Here is a 24,770-nt window from a genome sequence, read left to right as displayed (position 1 = left end):
TAGTTCAGCATAAAAGTTCAAAATAAAATATTTACTATACATTTCAACCAGTGTCAGTCTCTGTTTCACTCTCTAATTGTGGCTTAAGTACCTAACACATTCATGAATCTGATCCATCAATAATATCTTCCCTGCACTCGACATCTCATAGTTTTACATATCAGCCAACATTATTGTCTACATCCTCATAAATATAGAAGTGACTTGCTTATTATAACATATTACAAGGTAAAGTAATACTGCACTGCACGTAAGGTAAGTAACACCTACTGTGTATGGGAGCCTAAAGCAAAGTTAACTGCACCAGTACCAGCTTCAGAACATATTGTATATTATATGTTTCTACCTTTTTGTAATATGTCATGTTTAGATGCAGTGACAATTGCACATTTGGAGTTGTGGTCATATGTGGTTTTTATATACAGGGTATTAGAAAAAAATTGACATTTTTTGCTATTTTTCTTGTTTGTTTGCACATTATTATTGTGTACATATTACATATGTAACATTATTGTTAATATTATTATTAGATATCAAAGATACAATTTGATTAAGGGTTTTCCTGTCATAATTTCAATAAAAATGCAATTACACACGTAAACAATAGGATCAAAATAAACTTTTAAAAAGTCTGTTGATCAAATGCTGATTTTCAAAACATTCTAGAGGAAAACAGAGATGAAATAATCTGAACAGTAACAGTGATCGTGGATGATGATGGAGGCTTCAATGGATTATTCTGTTTCAATCAATAGGTTCGTATCTATGACAATAATTTGATAAGTTTAACAGGTTGGTTTAGGCCTGGCAATACAGCAAATATTCACAAACTTTTGTTTTTGAAGAATGTTTATCTTTTTTGGGATGAAGCTATCTGGCAAAATGATACAACCCCTTTAACCTCATCTTTATGTCTATGATACTGGATTTTGGTTTGATGCATATGCAGGTTACAGCTGGGGAATGGCAGTATGTTGTGGATTGATTTGGCATGTTCAACCACTGTTACACCAAACTCTCTCACTTATAACATGATAAAGGCCTCTTACTCAGTGTCATGGATTTTCTATACTTTTGGGGACACAGGGCCAAAGTCTGAGGCAATAAGTCAGATCAAAGAAGGCAATGATTGTAAAATGGGACTTTACTTATGTCATCATATATATCCAGGAATATGTGCCTGAGGATAGTTGTCATGAAATCAATATTAAATCAAAGTATTCCTTAATTACCACAGCTGACACGAGTTCTCCATAGCTGCCTGCTGTCTCAGGATCTGTCTCCAAAAAGGACCAGGGAGCGCTAACATGTTATGTTCAAAACTGATGAAGAAAATGCACATTAAACATAGTATAAACTTACTGAGTGAAGTAATGTCAAGAGGATTCCTTTAGCTCCTATTGGGTTGGTTCCTTGATCAATGCAATACAGAATCATTAATTTGGTTTTATGTAATGTTCTTAAAACATGTCAAAATGAGGCTCACTAGTCTGTGTGGCCTCCACATGCCTGTATGACCTCCCTACAACACCTGGACATGCTCCTGATGAAGTGGCAGATGCTCTCCTGATGGATCTCCTCCCAGACTCCAGGACTAAAGCATCTGCCCACTCCTGGACATTTTGTGGTGCAGTTGGTGGATGGAGCGAGACATGATGTCCCAGATGTCCTCAATTGGATTCAGGTCTGGGGAATGGGCGGGCCAGTCCACAGCATCATTGCCTTCATCTTGCAGGAACTGCTGACACACTCCAGCCACATGAGGTCTAGGATTGTCTTGCATTAGGAGGAACCCGGGGCCAACCGCACCAGCATATGGTCTCACAAGGGGTCTGAGGATCTCATCTCAGTACCTAATGGCAGTCAGGCTACCTCTGCCGAACACATGGAGGGCTGTGCAGCTCCCCAAAGAAATGCCACCCCACACCAAAACTGACCCACTGCCAAACTCATGCTGGAGGATGTTGCAGGCAGCAGAAGGTTCTCCACGGCGTCCCCAGACTCTGTCACAAGTGCTCAGTGTGAACCTGCTTTCATCTGTGAGGAGCACAGGGCGCCAGTGGCAAAGTTGCCAATCTTTGTGTTGTCTGGCAAATGCCAAACATCCGGCACGGTGTTGGGCTGTAAGCACAACCCCACCTGTGGACGTCGGGCCCTCATACCACCCTCATGGAGTCGGTTTCTGACCGTTTGAGCAGACGTGCACATTTGTAGCCTGCTGGAGGTCATTTTGCACAGCTCTGGCCTTTCTTTCCTACCCCACAGTACCTTCCCTTACCATTTGTTTCCTACTCTTTTACTTCTTCTTTGATGACGGTTGTCTTTCTAGATAAGCAATTTCATTTGCTCTGGGGCGAGTCACTGGCTCGGGTGCATTCTGGGACTGTCACTTCACCAGTGTGCTGGCATGCTTCTTAACAAACACACCACTACAGCAAACATCTCAATTGTACTTGTTGATTTCTTCGACAAAACACTGAACAAAAAATGTACTTGTGAGTGTGCTGCCTGGTGCTTTTAAATTTTGTGATCATTTGAGCAGCCCAGAAAGCATCCCATAAATTAAATTATGTTATCGTATCTGAACATGTACACTAGTCATTAAATTAGATGGGAAATAATGATTCAGGGTAAACAACTGCACCAAGGAAATTCCATTTTTCTTCTCAAAATGTAAAATGTCTGTTGAAAAATCACATTAAACAGAGATGTGATTAACTTTTTATTTTACCAAACATAACATCAATGATGACACAATCAGTCTTCAGCAGAAGTGCTCAAATCACTCTCAGTGGCATCGTCTGGAATGTCCTCCTCCGAGTCCATTTCCAGGAGTGGTTGGTGGCTGAGGATTCTCTTGTACACGTCCTTTACTTTGAGCATTTCAGCTTTCAGTTCACTTTGTTTTCTAAAACCAGGCTACAGAGTCCCTTCTGTGCATCCTCTGACATGCCAACAAAGGAGGCTGTAAAAAGAACAAAACAAATAAATATGAGAAAAGTTAAAAAACAAACAAACAAACAAAAAAAAAACCTCACCTCATAAACACAAGGAATTAGGATGCTGTAATTAAACATTTTTTTAAAAGGGAGAAGGCAGTGTTAGCTAGCAATCTAGATATAGGTAAAAGATCCAGTAAGACTTTAGCATCTGCTCTTATTTTCAATCGATTCATCAAAAAATTAATAAATAAATAAAGTGCTTACAGTCTGAGGAGATTGTTCCCAACACCACAGATGGCATTCGCAACACTGTCCAGTGATGCCGCATCTCCCTGCAAAGGATCATCTCCTCCTCTCTCAGGCGCCTCACAGCCATCACCTTCTCAAAGACTTTTCTCTTTGTCCGGAGGTCAGCAGCAGCTACAGTTTAACAACATCAGATGGGAAAACATAGTAGCATATTATGATTCAAGAACAAAACATTCAACTACTGCTCAGATACTGGGAGTTTGTTTAAAAAGGATATTTATATATCAAGAGCTTACGTTCACTTGTGCTCTGCCAGGGCCAAATATCGGTCTGCATGAGGGCATCACTGGATACGTGTATGTGTATATGGTTATGGCATTAACGTCATTTTAACAAGATTAACGCTAACAGCACTAATATATATATATATATGTGTATCTTACATGATTTGTGTGTCTCTGGATGTATTTCACAAACTCAGCAACTTCCTCATCTTTTTCAATGAAGACACCTTCAAAGTCCCCCTGCTCTGAAGTGCTGAACGAACACAGTGACAGTTGTTTGAAAAGAAACATTAAAATACATTTTTCTACAAATCCATATTTGACTTATGTACACAATGCATAACGTACCTTGCATTTGACTGAAAGCGATAAAGCTTGCGGTTTCCATCAACTGAGACGGCAAGCATGTCTGGAGTGCAGGCAGGGCAGCTAAAGCATGGCTCCTTGCACATCCTGTCCACCTCAAACTTTACAGCACTCCACTCCACTCCAATAAATATACAATAACAGCACCCACTCATACTCATACAAAGCAAGAAATGCATAAGACTTAAAAACCGTACCTATTGGCTTGTGAAACTCTGATGAAGGCTGCAAAAACCCTCCTGTTACTGCCTCTCTGTTGTGCAGGACAAAGCGTGTGTGAACTGCAATATCACAGTCAGCACAAAGGAATGGAAGAGGCAGGCAGTCCAGACACCTCACGACTACTTGTTTGCCACACTGACACACACGGTGTGACTGTGGATCCAGAGTAGCTAACATATTGTCTATAAGACAAGGCCTGGCCTCTTTCCACTTTTGCAAGGACACCATATTTCTGATCGCCCAGTGAGTAGCAGCTGACTCAGACGACGTCTCACAAGTCATGGCTGCATCCTCTTCTCCATCCTCCAACAACTGAAGGAGCTCCTGATGAAGCACCATACACTAACAGAAAAAAAAGAAAGAAAGGAAGAAACTCTTCCACAAAGTGAAAAACACTCTAGGCAGTATGTTTCTTAGGACTGCACAAAAGCCCTGCATAACTCAACTATAACAACAAATATAAAAGTAAACAGAAATCACAATAAATACAAGAAGGTAAAGTACCTTTTGTTGGGTTGACACTGGCAACATAACTAGGTTCTTCACGTGGACATTGATGCTGCTCTCTGGACACTGGAGGGGGAAAAAAATTGAAGAATATTTACTTACTGAAATTCTTTGGTGAAAACAAGTTGTGAGATAAAATCAATGGTTGTGTGAACACTGAGCACGTGGCATGCAACTAGTACTTCGAGTGGTTGATGATCTTTGAGGAATAAAAGCTCCCTGTCTGTCACGTTTTTTCCAGCGCACTGGTCTTGGCTGAGGTTCACTCTGTGCATCATTCTACGCAATTAACAAGGAAAAAAGGGAACGCCTAAAATACAGTCTATGATTAAAGCAAAGATTATCAAACAGCTTAAGTTAACCAACTTAATGTGACATAAACTTTAAAAAAAAATTTAAAATAATATAACGTTTACTCCGTACAAAATATTAGACAAGCGTGTTCCCTCTTTAACAACTGATTCCACTAAAAATGTTACCTGCATATCTTGAAGGAGTTCGTCAGCAGCCTGAAGCTCAAACTAACAGGAGTGGTGAATGAATCTATAAATGTTTTACGTGTGAAATGAAAATAATAAACCTAACAAAGGATTATGTACGTTAGATCTGCACACTTTCAGATCGTGAATCAGTTCGGAAAACACTGTGTGGTGGCCAAAACATGAAGCGATTTTAATTCAATTCAATTCAATTTGATTTATATAGCGCCAAATCACAACAAAAGTCGCCTCAAGGCGCTTCATAGATACAGAGAAAAACCCAACAATCATATGACCCCCTATGAGCAAGCGACAGTGGGAAGGAAAAACTCCCTTTTAACAGGAAGAAACCTCCGGCAGAACCAGGCTCAGGGAGGGGCGGCCATCTGCTGCGACCGGTTGGGGTGAGAGAAGGAAGACAGGATAAAGACATGCTGTGGAAGAGAGACAGAGATTAATAACAGATATGATTCAATGCAGAGAGGTCTGTTAATACATAGTGAGTGAGAAAGGTGACTGGAAAGGAAAAACTCAATGCATCATGGGAATCCCCCGGCAGCCTACGTCTATTGCAGCATAACTAAGGGAGGATTCAGGGTCACCTGGTCCAGCCCTAACTATATGCTTTAGCAAAAAGGAAAGTTTTAAGCCTAATCTTAAAAGTAGAGATAGTGTCTGTCTCCCGAATCCAAACTGGAAGCTGGTTCCACAGAAGTGGGGCCTGAAAACTGAAGGCTCTCCCTCCCATTCTACTTTTAAATACTCCAGGAACAACAAGTAGGCCTGCAGAGCGAGAGCAAAGTGCTCTAATAGGGTGATATGGTACTACAACGTCATTAAGATAAGATGGGGCCTGATTATTTAAGACCTTGTATGTGAGGAGCAGGATTTTGAATTCAATTCTGGACTTAACAGGAAGCCAATGAAGGGAAGCCAAAACAGGAGAAATCTGCTCTCTCTTTCTAGTCCCTGTCAGGACTCTTGCTGCAGCATTTTGGATTAGCTGGAGGCTTTTCAGTGAGTTTTTTGGACATCCTGATAATAATGAATTACAGTAGTCCAGCCTGGAAGTAATAAATGCATGAACTAGTTTTTCAGCATCACTCTGAGACAGGATATTTCTAATTTTAGAGATGTTGCGCAAATGGAAGAAAGCAGTCTTACATATTTGTTTAATATGTGCGTTGAAGGACATGTCCTGGTCAAAAATGACTCCAAGCTTTTACTGTTGAATTATCAGTGATATGTATGTATGTATGTAACATGTATCTGGCCCCACACATAACAAAGGCCATACACTGGACCTTGTTTTTTCTTTGGGTCTGAATATTGATTATATCTGTTCTAAGGACATTTTTATTTCTGACCATTATTGTGTCTTTTTTAATATGTCTTTTTATGAGCCTATGTCTCCTGTTCATCGGACAGTTATTTCCCGCACTTTAGACTCCTCCACAGCACAGAAGTTCTCTGATGTTTTTAATTTAACATTATCCCCACAAAACGATGTTGATTTTTCTATAGATCTATTCAATTATCATTGTCTTTCGATCTCAGATGAAATCTGTCCGATTAAAATGAGACCTGTGCCTGTTTCCAAGTCTGTACCCTGGTTAAATGACAACATTCGTCTTATAAAACGTAATTGTCGTAAAGCCGAGCGGTTATGGAGGAAAACTCACTTAAATGTTCATCTCCTCTATTTAAAGGATCTTTTAGCCTCCTTTAACAATGCTATTAGAGTTGCGAGGGCTGCTTACTTTTCTCAGTTGGTTGCAAGGAGCAGAGGTAATCCTAAAGTTTTATTTGATACTATTACTAATATTATTACTCCTGCTCCACCTGCTGCTATTATTTCTTCTGTTGAAGATTGTGAAACTTTTCTTGCTTTCTTTTTAGAAAAAATTAGCAACATAAGGAAAAACCTGTCTTTTTCAGCGTCTGCGCTGTCTGTTCCCACGCCAGCTCGGCCTGTTGTTTTAGAAGGTTTTTCACCTGTTTCACTACCAGAGCTGGGAAAAATAGTTAGTGCAACAAAATTATCCTCTTGCTCTCTTGATTTTTTACCTGCATCATTATTTAAAAATGTCTTTTACTCTACTGGTCCCTGTATTCTTACTATAATTAATACCTCCTTGGCCTCGGGCATAGTCCCTGCCTATTTTAAAACTGCTGTTATACATCCCTTGTTAAAAAAGCCTATGCTGGACCCATCTCTCACTAGCAATTATAGACCGATCTCAAAAATTCCGTTAATTGCTAAGATTCTAGAGAAGATCGTGGCTAAGCAGCTTACAGCAGTTTTAGATAAATATAGTATTTTCGACAAATTTCAATCTGGCTTTCGTAAAGTTCATTCCACTGAAACAGCCCTTCTTAGAGTTTCTAATGACATTTTGTTACAAAGCGATGCAGGTAAATGTTCTGTTCTCTTAATGTTGGATCTTACGTCGGCCTTTGATACTGTTGACCACTATATTTTACTTAACAGGCTGAAACACTGGGTTGGTGTCTCTGGGACTGCATTGAAATGGTTCTCCTCGTATCTCTCTGAACGATATTCTTCTGTGGCAGTTTCTAAGTATAGATCATCTTCTGCGTCCCTGTCTTTTGGTGTGCCACAAGGCTCTGTGCTAGGGCCATTACTGTTTTTAGTTTATTTACTCCCTCTTCAGCACATTTTGAGCCCTTTTGAGGATATTTGTTACCATTGTTATGCGGACGATATCCAACTCTATATATCTTTTAAACCGGAAGAGGCTTCTAAGCTGCGGCTTTTAAATGTGTGCTTGGAAACCATTAAAGGCTGGATGGCTGAAAACTTCCTCCAACTAAATGAAAGTAAAACCGAAGTCCTCTTATGTGCCCCAGATAGACATATACCCAGTATAATAAATGCTCTTGGTCCTCTTTCAACGTTTGTAAAACCATCTGTCAGGAACTTAGGGATTATCCTTGATCCTGCTCTTACGTTAGATAGTCATGTTAAATCTCTTGTTCGGTCTTGCTTTTATCATTTAAGAAATATTTCTAAATTGAGCTCTATTATATCCTATACCGAACTGGAGATTGTTATTCATGCTTTTATCTCTTCACGACTGGACTATTGCAATTCCCTGTTTACTTGTTTAAATAAAGGTCCTTTGGAGCGTCTGCAGATCGTTCAGAATGCTGCAGCAAGACTTTTGACGAAAGCTTCTAAATTTTCACATATAACACCGTTGCTCATGCAGTTACATTGGCTTCCTGTTGAATTTAGAGTCCAGTTTAAGATTTTGGTTTTAACTTTCAAGGCTCTTCAACAACAAGCACCACCATATATCATTGAACTTTTACAGCCCTATGCCCCTAGTAGGTCTCTGAGGTCGAGTAGTCAGGGCCTACTTGTCATTCAGTATACAAGACTGAAAACTAGGGGTGATAGAGCTTTTGCTACTGTGGCCGCCAGACTGTGGAATTCCCTTCCTCAGGACTTACGATCCGCTGATTCATTGATTACTTTTAAAAAACAGCTAAAAACACATCTTTTTAAAACTGCCTTTTGCTAACTTTGTTTGTATTTTGTCTTTTTAATCTGTTATATCTTGTAAAGCACTTTGTGATCTCTATCTAGAAATGTGCTATATAAATAAAATTTTACTTACTTACTTACTTACTTTCATGTGTTTTTGTTGAGAAATGTTAACGATGTCATTAAAAGAAAGCATTAAATTAGGAAGAAAAACCCGTTCGCGGAGAGGGTCCCCGGTTCTCCAGTTAGATTGTGCTTCACGGTGTCATGTTTCGCCGTGACGGGGTTATTATTATTATTTTTTTTTTTTGCCTGTCCCATTTGGTTCTTTAGCCATCAGAATTGTTGTCTGAAGACCAACAAGGATACCCAATGGATTTACTTTGCCAAATGGATCATCGTGGCATTGCCGTATTGGTCCATTTGGTCGATCTTTGTTTTTATTATTTATTATATTTTATTTTCAGATGTTACAGATGGGACAGACATGAGTGAGGGATAGGAAAGGGAGAAAGAAAGAGGAAGGAAAGGAAAAACAGAAGGGGAGAGGGACAGTGAGAAAGGGGGGGAGAAAAAAAAATAAAAATCTCCTGGATCACCTGTTGAGAGAAAAATAGAAAACAAGCAAAAAAAACCAAAGCAACATACTAAACACAACACCATCGCATTAATCTAGCTAAGTGTAAACAGCAGTAAATACTAAATATTCAATGTTGTTGTGCAGCACGCAGGACAGATGTGCTTCGAAGTAGCGGCCAAGAAAGGTGTAATTTGGGTCTACGAGCAGTGAACACCCGTGTGCATACCTGTGTGGATCAGCGCGCTTGTATTCCAAAGGTTTCTCCATGTAACGATCTGCTAGGGAGTGTGGGGGGGCCACAGCCCCGTCCTCCAGGGTGTGAAGCGGGTATGGAGGAGATCAAAACTCCAGACATCCAGAGGCCCCCAGAACACAAGAGACCATGGAAGACCAACAGAGGGGCAGCCGCGCCAAATGACTCCAAGCTTTTATTGTTGAATTATCAGTGATACTTTCATGTGTTTTTGTTGAGAAATGTTAACGATGTCATTAAAAGAAAGCATTAAATTAGGGAGAAAAACCTCTCTGTCTCTGCTTCCTCCTGCATCCTCCTCTTCATCTCTGCTTCCTCCTGCATCCTCCTCTTCATCTCTGCTTCCTCCTGCATATTCCTCTCTGTCTCTGCTTCCTCCTGCATCCTCCTCTTCATCTCTGCTTCCTCCTGCATCCTCCTCTTCATCTCCACATCCTGCATCTCCCTCAATTTCTACTGTGTACACCTCGGATGTCCCAAACAAAAAAAGGACAAGGAAAGGTTAGACGTTATGGTATTGTAAATGTACGAAACACATGACATGTTCGTTAAGATTTCTTTTTCTTAATTTTTGCATTTTTTTCCAGTTTTACAGAACTCATGTAAATATTTCATTTGTTATTTTTCAGAATGCCGAAAACACCGTACACAGAAGATTTTCAAATATGAAGAGATAGTAGACAGGAGAGTTGTAAATGTAAGTAATTTAGCCTGCTGTTGTGCAGATTTGTTTGCGTCTTTGGACTTCCTGGATTTGAACTGTGCCTGACTGAATATCCATAAGCTTTTGTATTTGATGAATCTACACTAATTCAGCCACTGAGTCAGGATTTCACTCCAAATAGGACATTAAATAAGAACAGACCACCTGATACGACCTAGTCGTGCTGCCTTCCTGATGTTTACGTTCTTTAAAGTCCTCCTGACATCATGCTCAGAAGGAGTGATTGATGTGGAGGTGCTCCTTCCCATTCAGTAACATCTGCTTCAGTTAGTTTTGCTTGTGAGCCACAATGTAAGCAGTGTTGCTTTGCTAACATGCACTCGATGCTGGCAGTACACGCATTGTAGTGGTTCTTATGTTTTTATTGAGCCATTCAATAGTACACAAATGTTTATAAGCTCCTTTTTGTATGCAACTTGCATGTCTTTCTTAATTAATTGTTTGTTTATATCATGTTTTTCAGGAAAAAGAAGAAGTTAAAGTCAAGTGGAAGCCTTGCTCAACATGGTATGTAGTAACAACTTTGTTGGACAGGAACAGACATTCATATTGTTGATAAATAGTTATCACCTCAATTTGAATTCATGTATTTGGACTAAAGTAAATTGAGAGCTTTTAGCTATCGAGCTCCTCTTCTGTGAGGAGCTTGATAGCTGTCCACCTCCAAAGTCCATTATGAGATTTGGAGGTGGACATGGTCAACACTTTTAAGAGTAGGCATAAGACTTTACTTCTTTATAGAGCTTATAGTTAGGGCTGGTTCAGCTCAGCCCTTAGTTATGCTGTAATGGGACCAGACTGCTGGGGGTTAGTGTCCCCCCCCCCTCTCTCTCTGTCTGTCTCTTTCAGGGTTATGCAGGCTCAGTATTGGTTGAAGATGCAGTCGCGTCTCGTTTTACTGAAAACTCTCCCCCTCTCCCTCACCATCTGTAAACATACATGTCTCAGTAATGCAGTTCATGCATGTTACTAACTAAACTTCTTCCCTGGAGTTTCTGTGCTCTCTCATCCAGCAGGTTCCGATGGATCGTGGCTGCTGCTGTGGTCCTGCTTGACATCTACTACATATATTATTACTGTCTGACTTGATTTGATTCATTTATATTACAATGAAGGTGTATAAAGCATGACATGAATATAGAAGATATTTCATCCTAAAAAATTGTCATATGTCACAACCTAAATTGTCCTATTTTGTGTGTGGTTGTTCTTTGTTATGTTTTTCTCCTGACAGTGGCAAAGTGTGGGATGACACATGGGAACCTGCACAGTTTTACACACAGTAAACCAGGCACCACAGGTCGCAGAGATCGCACAGTTCACAGCTTGTAGTTCAGCATAAAAGTTCAAAATAAAATATTTACTATACATTTCAACCAGTGTCAGTCTCTGTTTCACTCTCTAATTGTGGCTTAAGTACCTAACACATTCATGAATCTGATCCATCAATAATATCTTCCCTGCACTCGACATCTCATAGTTTTACATATCAGCCAACATTATTGTCTACATCCTCATAAATATAGAAGTGACTTGCTTATTATAACATATTACAAGGTAAAGTAATACTGCACTGCACGTAAGGTAAGTAACACCTACTGTGTATGGGAGCCTAAAGCAAAGTTAACTGCACCAGTACCAGCTTCAGAACATATTGTATATTATATGTTTCTACCTTTTTGTAATATGTCATGTTTAGATGCAGTGACAATTGCACATTTGGAGTTGTGGTCATATGTGGTTTTTATATACAGGGTATTAGAAAAAAATTGACATTTTTTGCTATTTTTCTTGTTTGTTTGCACATTATTATTGTGTACATATTACATATGTAACATTATTGTTAATATTATTATTAGATATCAAAGATACAATTTGATTAAGGGTTTTCCTGTCATAATTTCAATAAAAATGCAATTACACACGTAAACAATAGGATCAAAATAAACTTTTAAAAAGTCTGTTGATCAAATGCTGATTTTCAAAACATTCTAGAGGAAAACAGAGATGAAATAATCTGAACAGTAACAGTGATCGTGGATGATGATGGAGGCTTCAATGGATTATTCTGTTTCAATCAATAGGTTCGTATCTATGACAATAATTTGATAAGTTTAACAGGTTGGTTTAGGCCTGGCAATACAGCAAATATTCACAAACTTTTGTTTTTGAAGAATGTTTATCTTTTTTGGGATGAAGCTATCTGGCAAAATGATACAACCCCTTTAACCTCATCTTTATGTCTATGATACTGGATTTTGGTTTGATGCATATGCAGGTTACAGCTGGGGAATGGCAGTATGTTGTGGATTGATTTGGCATGTTCAACCACTGTTACACCAAACTCTCTCACTTATAACATGATAAAGGCCTCTTACTCAGTGTCATGGATTTTCTATACTTTTGGGGACACAGGGCCAAAGTCTGAGGCAATAAGTCAGATCAAAGAAGGCAATGATTGTAAAATGGGACTTTACTTATGTCATCATATATATCCAGGAATATGTGCCTGAGGATAGTTGTCATGAAATCAATATTAAATCAAAGTATTCCTTAATTACCACAGCTGACACGAGTTCTCCATAGCTGCCTGCTGTCTCAGGATCTGTCTCCAAAAAGGACCAGGGAGCGCTAACATGTTATGTTCAAAACTGATGAAGAAAATGCACATTAAACATAGTATAAACTTACTGAGTGAAGTAATGTCAAGAGGATTCCTTTAGCTCCTATTGGGTTGGTTCCTTGATCAATGCAATACAGAATCATTAATTTGGTTTTATGTAATGTTCTTAAAACATGTCAAAATGAGGCTCACTAGTCTGTGTGGCCTCCACATGCCTGTATGACCTCCCTACAACACCTGGACATGCTCCTGATGAAGTGGCAGATGCTCTCCTGATGGATCTCCTCCCAGACTCCAGGACTAAAGCATCTGCCCACTCCTGGACATTTTGTGGTGCAGTTGGTGGATGGAGCGAGACATGATGTCCCAGATGTCCTCAATTGGATTCAGGTCTGGGGAATGGGCGGGCCAGTCCACAGCATCATTGCCTTCATCTTGCAGGAACTGCTGACACACTCCAGCCACATGAGGTCTAGGATTGTCTTGCATTAGGAGGAACCCGGGGCCAACCGCACCAGCATATGGTCTCACAAGGGGTCTGAGGATCTCATCTCAGTACCTAATGGCAGTCAGGCTACCTCTGCCGAACACATGGAGGGCTGTGCAGCTCCCCAAAGAAATGCCACCCCACACCAAAACTGACCCACTGCCAAACTCATGCTGGAGGATGTTGCAGGCAGCAGAAGGTTCTCCACGGCGTCCCCAGACTCTGTCACAAGTGCTCAGTGTGAACCTGCTTTCATCTGTGAGGAGCACAGGGCGCCAGTGGCAAAGTTGCCAATCTTTGTGTTGTCTGGCAAATGCCAAACATCCGGCACGGTGTTGGGCTGTAAGCACAACCCCACCTGTGGACGTCGGGCCCTCATACCACCCTCATGGAGTCGGTTTCTGACCGTTTGAGCAGACGTGCACATTTGTAGCCTGCTGGAGGTCATTTTGCACAGCTCTGGCCTTTCTTTCCTACCCCACAGTACCTTCCCTTACCATTTGTTTCCTACTCTTTTACTTCTTCTTTGATGACGGTTGTCTTTCTAGATAAGCAATTTCATTTGCTCTGGGGCGAGTCACTGGCTCGGGTGCATTCTGGGACTGTCACTTCACCAGTGTGCTGGCATGCTTCTTAACAAACACACCACTACAGCAAACATCTCAATTGTACTTGTTGATTTCTTCGACAAAACACTGAACAAAAAATGTACTTGTGAGTGTGCTGCCTGGTGCTTTTAAATTTTGTGATCATTTGAGCAGCCCAGAAAGCATCCCATAAATTAAATTATGTTATCGTATCTGAACATGTACACTAGTCATTAAATTAGATGGGAAATAATGATTCAGGGTAAACAACTGCACCAAGGAAATTCCATTTTTCTTCTCAAAATGTAAAATGTCTGTTGAAAAATCACATTAAACAGAGATGTGATTAACTTTTTATTTTACCAAACATAACATCAATGATGACACAATCAGTCTTCAGCAGAAGTGCTCAAATCACTCTCAGTGGCATCGTCTGGAATGTCCTCCTCCGAGTCCATTTCCAGGAGTGGTTGGTGGCTGAGGATTCTCTTGTACACGTCCTTTACTTTGAGCATTTCAGCTTTCAGTTCACTTTGTTTTCTAAAACCAGGCTACAGAGTCCCTTCTGTGCATCCTCCGACATGCCAACAAAGGAGGCTGTAAAAAGAACAAAACAAATAAATATGAGAAAAGTTAAAAAACAAACAAACAAACAAAAAAAAAACCTCACCTCATAAACACAAGGAATTAGGATGCTGTAATTAAACATTTTTTTAAAAGGGAGAAGGCAGTGTTAGCTAGCAATCTAGATATAGGTAAAAGATCCAGTAAGACTTTAGCATCTGCTCTTATTTTCAATCGATTCATCAAAAAATTAATAAATAAATAAAGTGCTTACAGTCTGAGGAGATTGTTCCCAACACCACAGATGGCATTCGCAACACTGTCCAGTGATGCCGCATCTCCCTGCAAAGGATCATCTCCTCCTCTCTCAGGCGCCTCACAGCCATCACCTTCTCAAAGACTTTTCTCTTTGTCCGGAGGTCAGCAGCAGCTACAGTTTAACAACATCAGATGGGAAAACATAGTAGCATATTATGATTCAAGAACAAAACATTCAACTACTGCTCAGATACTGGGAGTTTGTTTAAAAAGGATATTTATATATCAAGAGCTTACGTTCACTTGTGCTCTGCCAGGGCCAAATATCGGTCTGCATGAGGGCATCACTGGATACGTGTATGTGTATATGGTTATGGCATTAACGTCATTTTAACAAGATTAACGCTAACAGCACTAATATATATATATATATGTGTATCTTACATGATTTGTGTGTCTCTGGATGTATTTCACAAACTCAGCAACTTCCTCATCTTTTTCAATGAAGACACCTTCAAAGTCCCCCTGCTCTGAAGTGCTGAACGAACACAGTGACAGTTGTTTGAAAAGAAACATTAAAATACATTTTTCTACAAATCCATATTTGACTTATGTACACAATGCATAACGTACCTTGCATTTGACTGAAAGCGATAAAGCTTGCGGTTTCCATCAACTGAGACGGCAAGCATGTCTGGAGTGCAGGCAGGGCAGCTAAAGCATGGCTCCTTGCACATCCTGTCCACCTCAAACTTTACAGCACTCCACTCCACTCCAATAAATATACAATAACAGCACCCACTCATACTCATACAAAGCAAGAAATGCATAAGACTTAAAAACCGTACCTATTGGCTTGTGAAACTCTGATGAAGGCTGCAAAAACCCTCCTGTTACTGCCTCTCTGTTGTGCAGGACAAAGCGTGTGTGAACTGCAATATCACAGTCAGCACAAAGGAATGGAAGAGGCAGGCAGTCCAGACACCTCACGACTACTTGTTTGCCACACTGACACACACGGTGTGACTGTGGATCCAGAGTAGCTAACATATTGTCTATAAGACAAGGCCTGGCCTCTTTCCACTTTTGCAAGGACACCATATTTCTGATCGCCCAGTGAGTAGCAGCTGACTCAGACGACGTCTCACAAGTCATGGCTGCATCCTCTTCTCCATCCTCCAACAACTGAAGGAGCTCCTGATGAAGCACCATACACTAACAGAAAAAAAAGAAAGAAAGGAAGAAACTCTTCCACAAAGTGAAAAACACTCTAGGCAGTATGTTTCTTAGGACTGCACAAAAGCCCTGCATAACTCAACTATAACAACAAATATAAAAGTAAACAGAAATCACAATAAATACAAGAAGGTAAAGTACCTTTTGTTGGGTTGACACTGGCAACATAACTAGGTTCTTCACGTGGACATTGATGCTGCTCTCTGGACACTGGAGGGGGAAAAAAATTGAAGAATATTTACTTACTGAAATTCTTTGGTGAAAACAAGTTGTGAGATAAAATCAATGGTTGTGTGAACACTGAGCACGTGGCATGCAACTAGTACTTCGAGTGGTTGATGATCTTTGAGGAATAAAAGCTCCCTGTCTGTCACGTTTTTTCCAGCGCACTGGTCTTGGCTGAGGTTCACTCTGTGCATCATTCTACGCAATTAACAAGGAAAAAAGGGAACGCCTAAAATACAGTCTATGATTAAAGCAAAGATTATCAAACAGCTTAAGTTAACCAACTTAATGTGACATAAACTTTAAAAAAAAATTTAAAATAATATAACGTTTACTCCGTACAAAATATTAGACAAGCGTGTTCCCTCTTTAACAACTGATTCCACTAAAAATGTTACCTGCATATCTTGAAGGAGTTCGTCAGCAGCCTGAAGCTCAAACTAACAGGAGTGGTGAATGAATCTATAAATGTTTTACGTGTGAAATGAAAATAATAAACCTAACAAAGGATTATGTACGTTAGATCTGCACACTTTCAGATCGTGAATCAGTTCGGAAAACACTGTGTGGTGGCCAAAACATGAAGCGATTTTAATTCAATTCAATTCAATTTGATTTATATAGCGCCAAATCACAACAAAAGTCGCCTCAAGGCGCTTCATAGATACAGAGAAAAACCCAACAATCATATGACCCCCTATGAGCAAGCGACAGTGGGAAGGAAAAACTCCCTTTTAACAGGAAGAAACCTCCGGCAGAACCAGGCTCAGGGAGGGGCGGCCATCTGCTGCGACCGGTTGGGGTGAGAGAAGGAAGACAGGATAAAGACATGCTGTGGAAGAGAGACAGAGATTAATAACAGATATGATTCAATGCAGAGAGGTCTGTTAATACATAGTGAGTGAGAAAGGTGACTGGAAAGGAAAAACTCAATGCATCATGGGAATCCCCCGGCAGCCTACGTCTATTGCAGCATAACTAAGGGAGGATTCAGGGTCACCTGGTCCAGCCCTAACTATATGCTTTAGCAAAAAGGAAAGTTTTAAGCCTAATCTTAAAAGTAGAGATAGTGTCTGTCTCCCGAATCCAAACTGGAAGCTGGTTCCACAGAAGTGGGGCCTGAAAACTGAAGGCTCTCCCTCCCATTCTACTTTTAAATACTCCAGGAACAACAAGTAGGCCTGCAGAGCGAGAGCAAAGTGCTCTAATAGGGTGATATGGTACTACAACGTCATTAAGATAAGATGGGGCCTGATTATTTAAGACCTTGTATGTGAGGAGCAGGATTTTGAATTCAATTCTGGACTTAACAGGAAGCCAATGAAGGGAAGCCAAAACAGGAGAAATCTGCTCTCTCTTTCTAGTCCCTGTCAGGACTCTTGCTGCAGCATTTTGGATTAGCTGGAGGCTTTTCAGTGAGTTTTTTGGACATCCTGATAATAATGAATTACAGTAGTCCAGCCTGGAAGTAATAAATGCATGAACTAGTTTTTCAGCATCACTCTGAGACAGGATATTTCTAATTTTAGAGATGTTGCGCAAATGGAAGAAAGCAGTCTTACATATTTGTTTAATATGTGCGTTGAAGGACATGTCCTGGTCAAAAATGACTCCAAGCTTTTACTGTTGAATTATCAGTGATATGTATGTATGTATGTAACATGTATCTGGCCCCACACATAACAAAGGCCATACACTGGACCTTGTTTTTTCTTTGGGTCTGAATATTGATTATATCTGTTCTAAGGACATTTTTATTTCTGACCATTATTGTGTCTTTTTTAATATGTCTTTTTATGAGCCTATGTCTCCTGTTCATCGGACAGTTATTTCCCGCACTTTAGACTCCTCCACAGCACAGAAGTTCTCTGATGTTTTTAATTTAACATTATCCCCACAAAACGATGTTGATTTTTCTATAGATCTATTCAATTATCATTGTCTTTCGATCTCAGATGAAATCTGTCCGATTAAAATGAGACCTGTGCCTGTTTCCAAGTCTGTACCCTGGTTAAATGACAACATTCGTCTTATAAAACGTAATTGTCGTAAAGCCGAGCGGTTATGGAGGAAAACTCACTTAAATGTTCATCTCCTCTATTTAAAGGATCTTTTAGCCTCCTTTAACAATGCTATTAGAGTTGCGAGGGCTGCTTACTTTTCTCAGTTGGTTGCAAGGAGCAGAGGTAATCCTAAAGTTTTATTTGATACTATTACTAATATTATTACTCCTGCTCCACCTGCTGCTATTATTTCTTCTGTTGAAGATTGTGAAACTTTTCTTGCTTTCTTTTTAGAAAAAATTAGCAACATAAGGAAAAACCTGTCTTTTTCAGCGTCTGCGCTGTCTGTTCCCACGCCAGCTCGGCCTGTTGTTTTAGAAGGTTTTTCACCTGTTTCACTACCAGAGCTGGGAAAAATAGTTAGTGCAACAAAATTATCCTCTTGCTCTCTTGATTTTTTACCTGCATCATTATTTAAAAATGTCTTTTACTCTACTGGTCCCTGTATTCTTACTATAATTAATACCTCCTTGGCCTCGGGCATAGTCCCTGCCTATTTTAAAACTGCTGTTATACATCCCTTGTTAAAAAAGCCTATGCTGGACCCATCTCTCACTAGCAATTATAGACCGATCTCAAAAATTCCGTTAATTGCTAAGATTCTAGAGAAGATCGTGGCTAAGCAGCTTACAGCAGTTTTAGATAAATATAGTATTTTCGACAAATTTCAATCTGGCTTTCGTAAAGTTCATTCCACTGAAACAGCCCTTCTTAGAGTTTCTAATGACATTTTGTTACAAAGCGATGCAGGTAAATGTTCTGTTCTCTTAATGTTGGATCTTACGTCGGCCTTTGATACTGTTGACCACTATATTTTACTTAACAGGCTGAAACACTGGGTTGGTGTCTCTGGGACTGCATTGAAATGGTTCTCCTCGTATCTCTCTGAACGATATTCTTCTGTGGCAGTTTCTAAGTATAGATCATCTTCTGCGTCCCTGTCTTTTGGTGTGCCACAAGGCTCTGTGCTAGGGCCATTACTGTTTTTAGTTTATTTACTCCCTCTTCAGCACATTTTGAGCCCTTTTGAGGATATTTGTTACCATTGTTATGCGGACGATATCCAACTCTATATATCTTTTAAACCGGAAGAGGCTTCTAAGCTGCGGCTTTTAAATGTGTGCTTGGAAACCATTAAAGGCTGGATGGCTGAAAACTTCCTCCAACTAAATGAAAGTAAAACCGAAGTCCTCTTATGTGCCCCAGATAGACATATACCCAGTATAATAAATGCTCTTGGTCCTCTTTCAACGTTTGTAAAACCATCTGTCAGGAACTTAGGGATTATCCTTGATCCTGCTCTTACGTTAGATAGTCATGTTAAATCTCTTGTTCGGTCTTGCTTTTATCATTTAAGAAATATTTCTAAATTGAGCTCTATTATATCCTATACCGAACTGGAGATTGTTATTCATGCTTTTATCTCTTCACGACTGGACTATTGCAATTCCCTGTTTACTTGTTTAAATAAAGGTCCTTTGGAGCGTCTGCAGATCGTTCAGAATGCTGCAGCAAGACTTTTGACGAAAGCTTCTAAATTTTCACATATAACACCGTTGCTCATGCAGTTACATTGGCTTCCTGTTGAATTTAGAGTCCAGTTTAAGATTTTGGTTTTAACTTTCAAGGCTCTTCAACAACAAGCACCACCATATATCATTGAACTTTTACAGCCCTATGCCCCTAGTAGGTCTCTGAGGTCGAGTAGTCAGGGCCTACTTGTCATTCAGTATACAAGACTGAAAACTAGGGGTGATAGAGCTTTTGCTACTGTGGCCGCCAGACTGTGGAATTCCCTTCCTCAGGACTTACGATCCGCTGATTCATTGATTACTTTTAAAAAACAGCTAAAAACACATCTTTTTAAAACTGCCTTTTGCTAACTTTGTTTGTATTTTGTCTTTTTAATCTGTTATATCTTGTAAAGCACTTTGTGATCTCTATCTAGAAATGTGCTATATAAATAAAATTTTACTTACTTACTTACTTACTTTCATGTGTTTTTGTTGAGAAATGTTAACGATGTCATTAAAAGAAAGCATTAAATTAGGAAGAAAAACCCGTTCGCGGAGAGGGTCCCCGGTTCTCCAGTTAGATTGTGCTTCACGGTGTCATGTTTCGCCGTGACGGGGTTATTATTATTATTTTTTTTTTTTGCCTGTCCCATTTGGTTCTTTAGCCATCAGAATTGTTGTCTGAAGACCAACAAGGATACCCAATGGATTTACTTTGCCAAATGGATCATCGTGGCATTGCCGTATTGGTCCATTTGGTCGATCTTTGTTTTTATTATTTATTATATTTTATTTTCAGATGTTACAGATGGGACAGACATGAGTGAGGGATAGGAAAGGGAGAAAGAAAGAGGAAGGAAAGGAAAAACAGAAGGGGAGAGGGACAGTGAGAAAGGGGGGGAGAAAAAAAAATAAAAATCTCCTGGATCACCTGTTGAGAGAAAAATAGAAAACAAGCAAAAAAAACCAAAGCAACATACTAAACACAACACCATCGCATTAATCTAGCTAAGTGTAAACAGCAGTAAATACTAAATATTCAATGTTGTTGTGCAGCACGCAGGACAGATGTGCTTCGAAGTAGCGGCCAAGAAAGGTGTAATTTGGGTCTACGAGCAGTGAACACCCGTGTGCATACCTGTGTGGATCAGCGCGCTTGTATTCCAAAGGTTTCTCCATGTAACGATCTGCTAGGGAGTGTGGGGGGGCCACAGCCCCGTCCTCCAGGGTGTGAAGCGGGTATGGAGGAGATCAAAACTCCAGACATCCAGAGGCCCCCAGAACACAAGAGACCATGGAAGACCAACAGAGGGGCAGCCGCGCCAAATGACTCCAAGCTTTTATTGTTGAATTATCAGTGATACTTTCATGTGTTTTTGTTGAGAAATGTTAACGATGTCATTAAAAGAAAGCATTAAATTAGGGAGAAAAACCTCTCTGTCTCTGCTTCCTCCTGCATCCTCCTCTTCATCTCTGCTTCCTCCTGCATCCTCCTCTTCATCTCTGCTTCCTCCTGCATATTCCTCTCTGTCTCTGCTTCCTCCTGCATCCTCCTCTTCATCTCTGCTTCCTCCTGCATCCTCCTCTTCATCTCCACATCCTGCATCTCCCTCAATTTCTACTGTGTACACCTCGGATGTCCCAAACAAAAAAAGGACAAGGAAAGGTTAGACGTTATGGTATTGTAAATGTACGAAACACATGACATGTTCGTTAAGATTTCTTTTTCTTAATTTTTGCATTTTTTTCCAGTTTTACAGAACTCATGTAAATATTTCATTTGTTATTTTTCAGAATGCCGAAAACACCGTACACAGAAGATTTTCAAATATGAAGAGATAGTAGACAGGAGAGTTGTAAATGTAAGTAATTTAGCCTGCTGTTGTGCAGATTTGTTTGCGTCTTTGGACTTCCTGGATTTGAACTGTGCCTGACTGAATATCCATAAGCTTTTGTATTTGATGAATCTACACTAATTCAGCCACTGAGTCAGGATTTCACTCCAAATAGGACATTAAATAAGAACAGACCACCTGATACGACCTAGTCGTGCTGCCTTCCTGATGTTTACGTTCTTTAAAGTCCTCCTGACATCATGCTCAGAAGGAGTGATTGATGTGGAGGTGCTCCTTCCCATTCAGTAACATCTGCTTCAGTTAGTTTTGCTTGTGAGCCACAATGTAAGCAGTGTTGCTTTGCTAACATGCACTCGATGCTGGCAGTACACGCATTGTAGTGGTTCTTATGTTTTTATTGAGCCATTCAATAGTACACAAATGTTTATAAGCTCCTTTTTGTATGCAACTTGCATGTCTTTCTTAATTAATTGTTTGTTTATATCATGTTTTTCAGGAAAAAGAAGAAGTTAAAGTCAAGTGGAAGCCTTGCTCATCATGGTATGTAGTAACAACTTTGTTGGACAGGAACAGACATTCATATTGTTGATAAATAGTTATCACCTCAATTTGAATTCATGTATTTGGACTAAAGTAAATTGAGAGCTTTTAGCTATCGAGCTCCTCTTCTGTGAGGAGCTTGATAGCTGTCCACCTCCAAAGTCCATTATGAGATTTGGAGGTGGACATGGTCAACACTTTTAAGAGTAGGCATAAGACTTTACTTCTTTATAGAGCTTATAGTTAGGGCTGGTTCAGCTCAGCCCTTAGTTATGCTGTAATGGGACCAGACTGCTGGGGGTTAGTGTCCCCCCCCCCTCTCTCTGTCTGTCTCTTTCAGGGTTATGCAGGCTCAGTATTGGTTGAAGATGCAGTCGCGTCTCGTTTTACTGAAAACTCTCCCCCTCTCCCTCACCATCTGTAAACATACATGTCTCAGTAATGCAGTTCATGTGTGTTACTAACTAAACTTCTTCCCTGGAGTTTCTGTGCTCTCTCATCCAGCAGGTTCCGATGGATCGTGGCTGCTGCTGTGGTCCTGCTTGACATCTACTACATATATTATTACTGTCTGACTTGATTTGATTAATTTATATTACAATGAAGGTGTATAAAGCATGACATGAATATAGAAGATATTTCATCCTAAAAAATTGTCATATGTCACAACCTAAATTGTCCTATTTTGTGTGTGGTTGTTCTTTGTTATGTTTTTCTCCTGACAGTGGCAAAGTGTGGGATGACACATGGGAACCTGCACAGTTTTACACACAGTAAACCAGGCACCACAGGTCGCAGAGATCGCACAGTTCACAGCTTGTAGTTCAGCATAAAAGTTCAAAATAAAATATTTACTATACATTTCAACCAGTGTCAGTCTCTGTTTCACTCTCTAATTGTGGCTTAAGTACCTAACACATTCATGAATCTGATCCATCAATAATATCTTCCCTGCACTCGACATCTCATAGTTTTACATATCAGCCAACATTATTGTCTACATCCTCATAAATATAGAAGTGACTTGCTTATTATAACATATTACAAGGTAAAGTAATACTGCACTGCACGTAAGGTAAGTAACACCTACTGTGTATGGGAGCCTAAAGCAAAGTTAACTGCACCAGTACCAGCTTCAGAACATATTGTATATTATATGTTTCTACCTTTTTGTAATATGTCATGTTTAGATGCAGTGACAATTGCACATTTGGAGTTGTGGTCATATGTGGTTTTTATATACAGGGTATTAGAAAAAAATTGACATTTTTTGCTATTTTTCTTGTTTGTTTGCACATTATTATTGTGTACATATTACATATGTAACATTATTGTTAATATTATTATTAGATATCAAAGATACAATTTGATTAAGGGTTTTCCTGTCATAATTTCAATAAAAATGCAATTACACACGTAAACAATAGGATCAAAATAAACTTTTAAAAAGTCTGTTGATCAAATGCTGATTTTCAAAACATTCTAGAGGAAAACAGAGATGAAATAATCTGAACAGTAACAGTGATCGTGGATGATGATGGAGGCTTCAATGGATTATTCTGTTTCAATCAATAGGTTCGTATCTATGACAATAATTTGATAAGTTTAACAGGTTGGTTTAGGCCTGGCAATACAGCAAATATTCACAAACTTTTGTTTTTGAAGAATGTTTATCTTTTTTGGGATGAAGCTATCTGGCAAAATGATACAACCCCTTTAACCTCATCTTTATGTCTATGATACTGGATTTTGGTTTGATGCATATGCAGGTTACAGCTGGGGAATGGCAGTATGTTGTGGATTGATTTGGCATGTTCAACCACTGTTACACCAAACTCTCTCACTTATAACATGATAAAGGCCTCTTACTCAGTGTCATGGATTTTCTATACTTTTGGGGACACAGGGCCAAAGTCTGAGGCAATAAGTCAGATCAAAGAAGGCAATGATTGTAAAATGGGACTTTACTTATGTCATCATATATATCCAGGAATATGTGCCTGAGGATAGTTGTCATGAAATCAATATTAAATCAAAGTATTCCTTAATTACCACAGCTGACACGAGTTCTCCATAGCTGCCTGCTGTCTCAGGATCTGTCTCCAAAAAGGACCAGGGAGCGCTAACATGTTATGTTCAAAACTGATGAAGAAAATGCACATTAAACATAGTATAAACTTACTGAGTGAAGTAATGTCAAGAGGATTCCTTTAGCTCCTATTGGGTTGGTTCCTTGATCAATGCAATACAGAATCATTAATTTGGTTTTATGTAATGTTCTTAAAACATGTCAAAATGAGGCTCACTAGTCTGTGTGGCCTCCACATGCCTGTATGACCTCCCTACAACACCTGGACATGCTCCTGATGAAGTGGCAGATGCTCTCCTGATGGATCTCCTCCCAGACTCCAGGACTAAAGCATCTGCCCACTCCTGGACATTTTGTGGTGCAGTTGGTGGATGGAGCGAGACATGATGTCCCAGATGTCCTCAATTGGATTCAGGTCTGGGGAATGGGCGGGCCAGTCCACAGCATCATTGCCTTCATCTTGCAGGAACTGCTGACACACTCCAGCCACATGAGGTCTAGGATTGTCTTGCATTAGGAGGAACCCGGGGCCAACCGCACCAGCATATGGTCTCACAAGGGGTCTGAGGATCTCATCTCAGTACCTAATGGCAGTCAGGCTACCTCTGCCG

At 39.9% G+C, this 24,770-nt stretch overlaps 4 long non-coding RNA genes across 5 annotated transcripts; 2 read left to right on the top strand and 2 right to left on the bottom strand.

The window, feature by feature from the left end:
* Positions 1–2,639: 2,639 nt before the first annotated feature.
* LOC146573498 (uncharacterized) lies at positions 2,640–5,472 on the bottom strand. Of its 2 annotated transcripts, XR_014892947.1 has the most exons (6): positions 4,568–5,472; positions 3,824–4,405; positions 3,635–3,728; positions 3,488–3,537; positions 3,207–3,362; positions 2,640–2,965 (listed from the first exon to the last, which is right to left on the bottom strand). It is a non-coding gene; the product is annotated as an uncharacterized LOC146573498 (long non-coding RNA). The 2 variants fall into 2 exon arrangements; XR_014892948.1 differs by lacking the exon at positions 3,488–3,537.
* Positions 5,473–9,666: 4,194 nt separating this feature from the next.
* LOC146573497 (uncharacterized) lies at positions 9,667–11,359 on the top strand. Its single transcript, XR_014892857.1, has 3 exons — positions 9,667–9,894; positions 10,023–10,090; positions 10,581–11,359. It is a non-coding gene; the product is annotated as an uncharacterized LOC146573497 (long non-coding RNA).
* Positions 11,360–14,225: 2,866 nt separating this feature from the next.
* Positions 14,226–16,918, bottom strand: LOC146573496 (uncharacterized). The gene is made up of 4 exons (XR_014892946.1): positions 16,014–16,918; positions 15,270–15,851; positions 14,653–15,174; positions 14,226–14,411 (listed from the first exon to the last, which is right to left on the bottom strand). It is a non-coding gene; the product is annotated as an uncharacterized LOC146573496 (long non-coding RNA).
* A 4,194-nt stretch (positions 16,919–21,112) lies between these two features.
* Positions 21,113–22,937, top strand: LOC146573495 (uncharacterized). Its single transcript, XR_014892856.1, has 3 exons — positions 21,113–21,340; positions 21,469–21,536; positions 22,027–22,937. It is a non-coding gene; the product is annotated as an uncharacterized LOC146573495 (long non-coding RNA).
* Positions 22,938–24,770: the final 1,833 nt, after the last annotated feature.

The sequence above is a fragment of the Mchenga conophoros genome, linkage group LG6 (genome assembly GCF_057382185.1).
Source record: "Mchenga conophoros isolate Kocher_MC1m ecotype Shallow Benthic linkage group LG6, M_conophoros_male_GT1.1, whole genome shotgun sequence".
In the NCBI taxonomy this organism is placed as follows: domain Eukaryota; kingdom Metazoa; phylum Chordata; class Actinopteri; order Cichliformes; family Cichlidae; genus Mchenga; species Mchenga conophoros.
The sequence above is the reverse complement of the archived record's forward strand: the minus strand, read 5'-3'. Positions and strand labels throughout refer to the sequence as shown.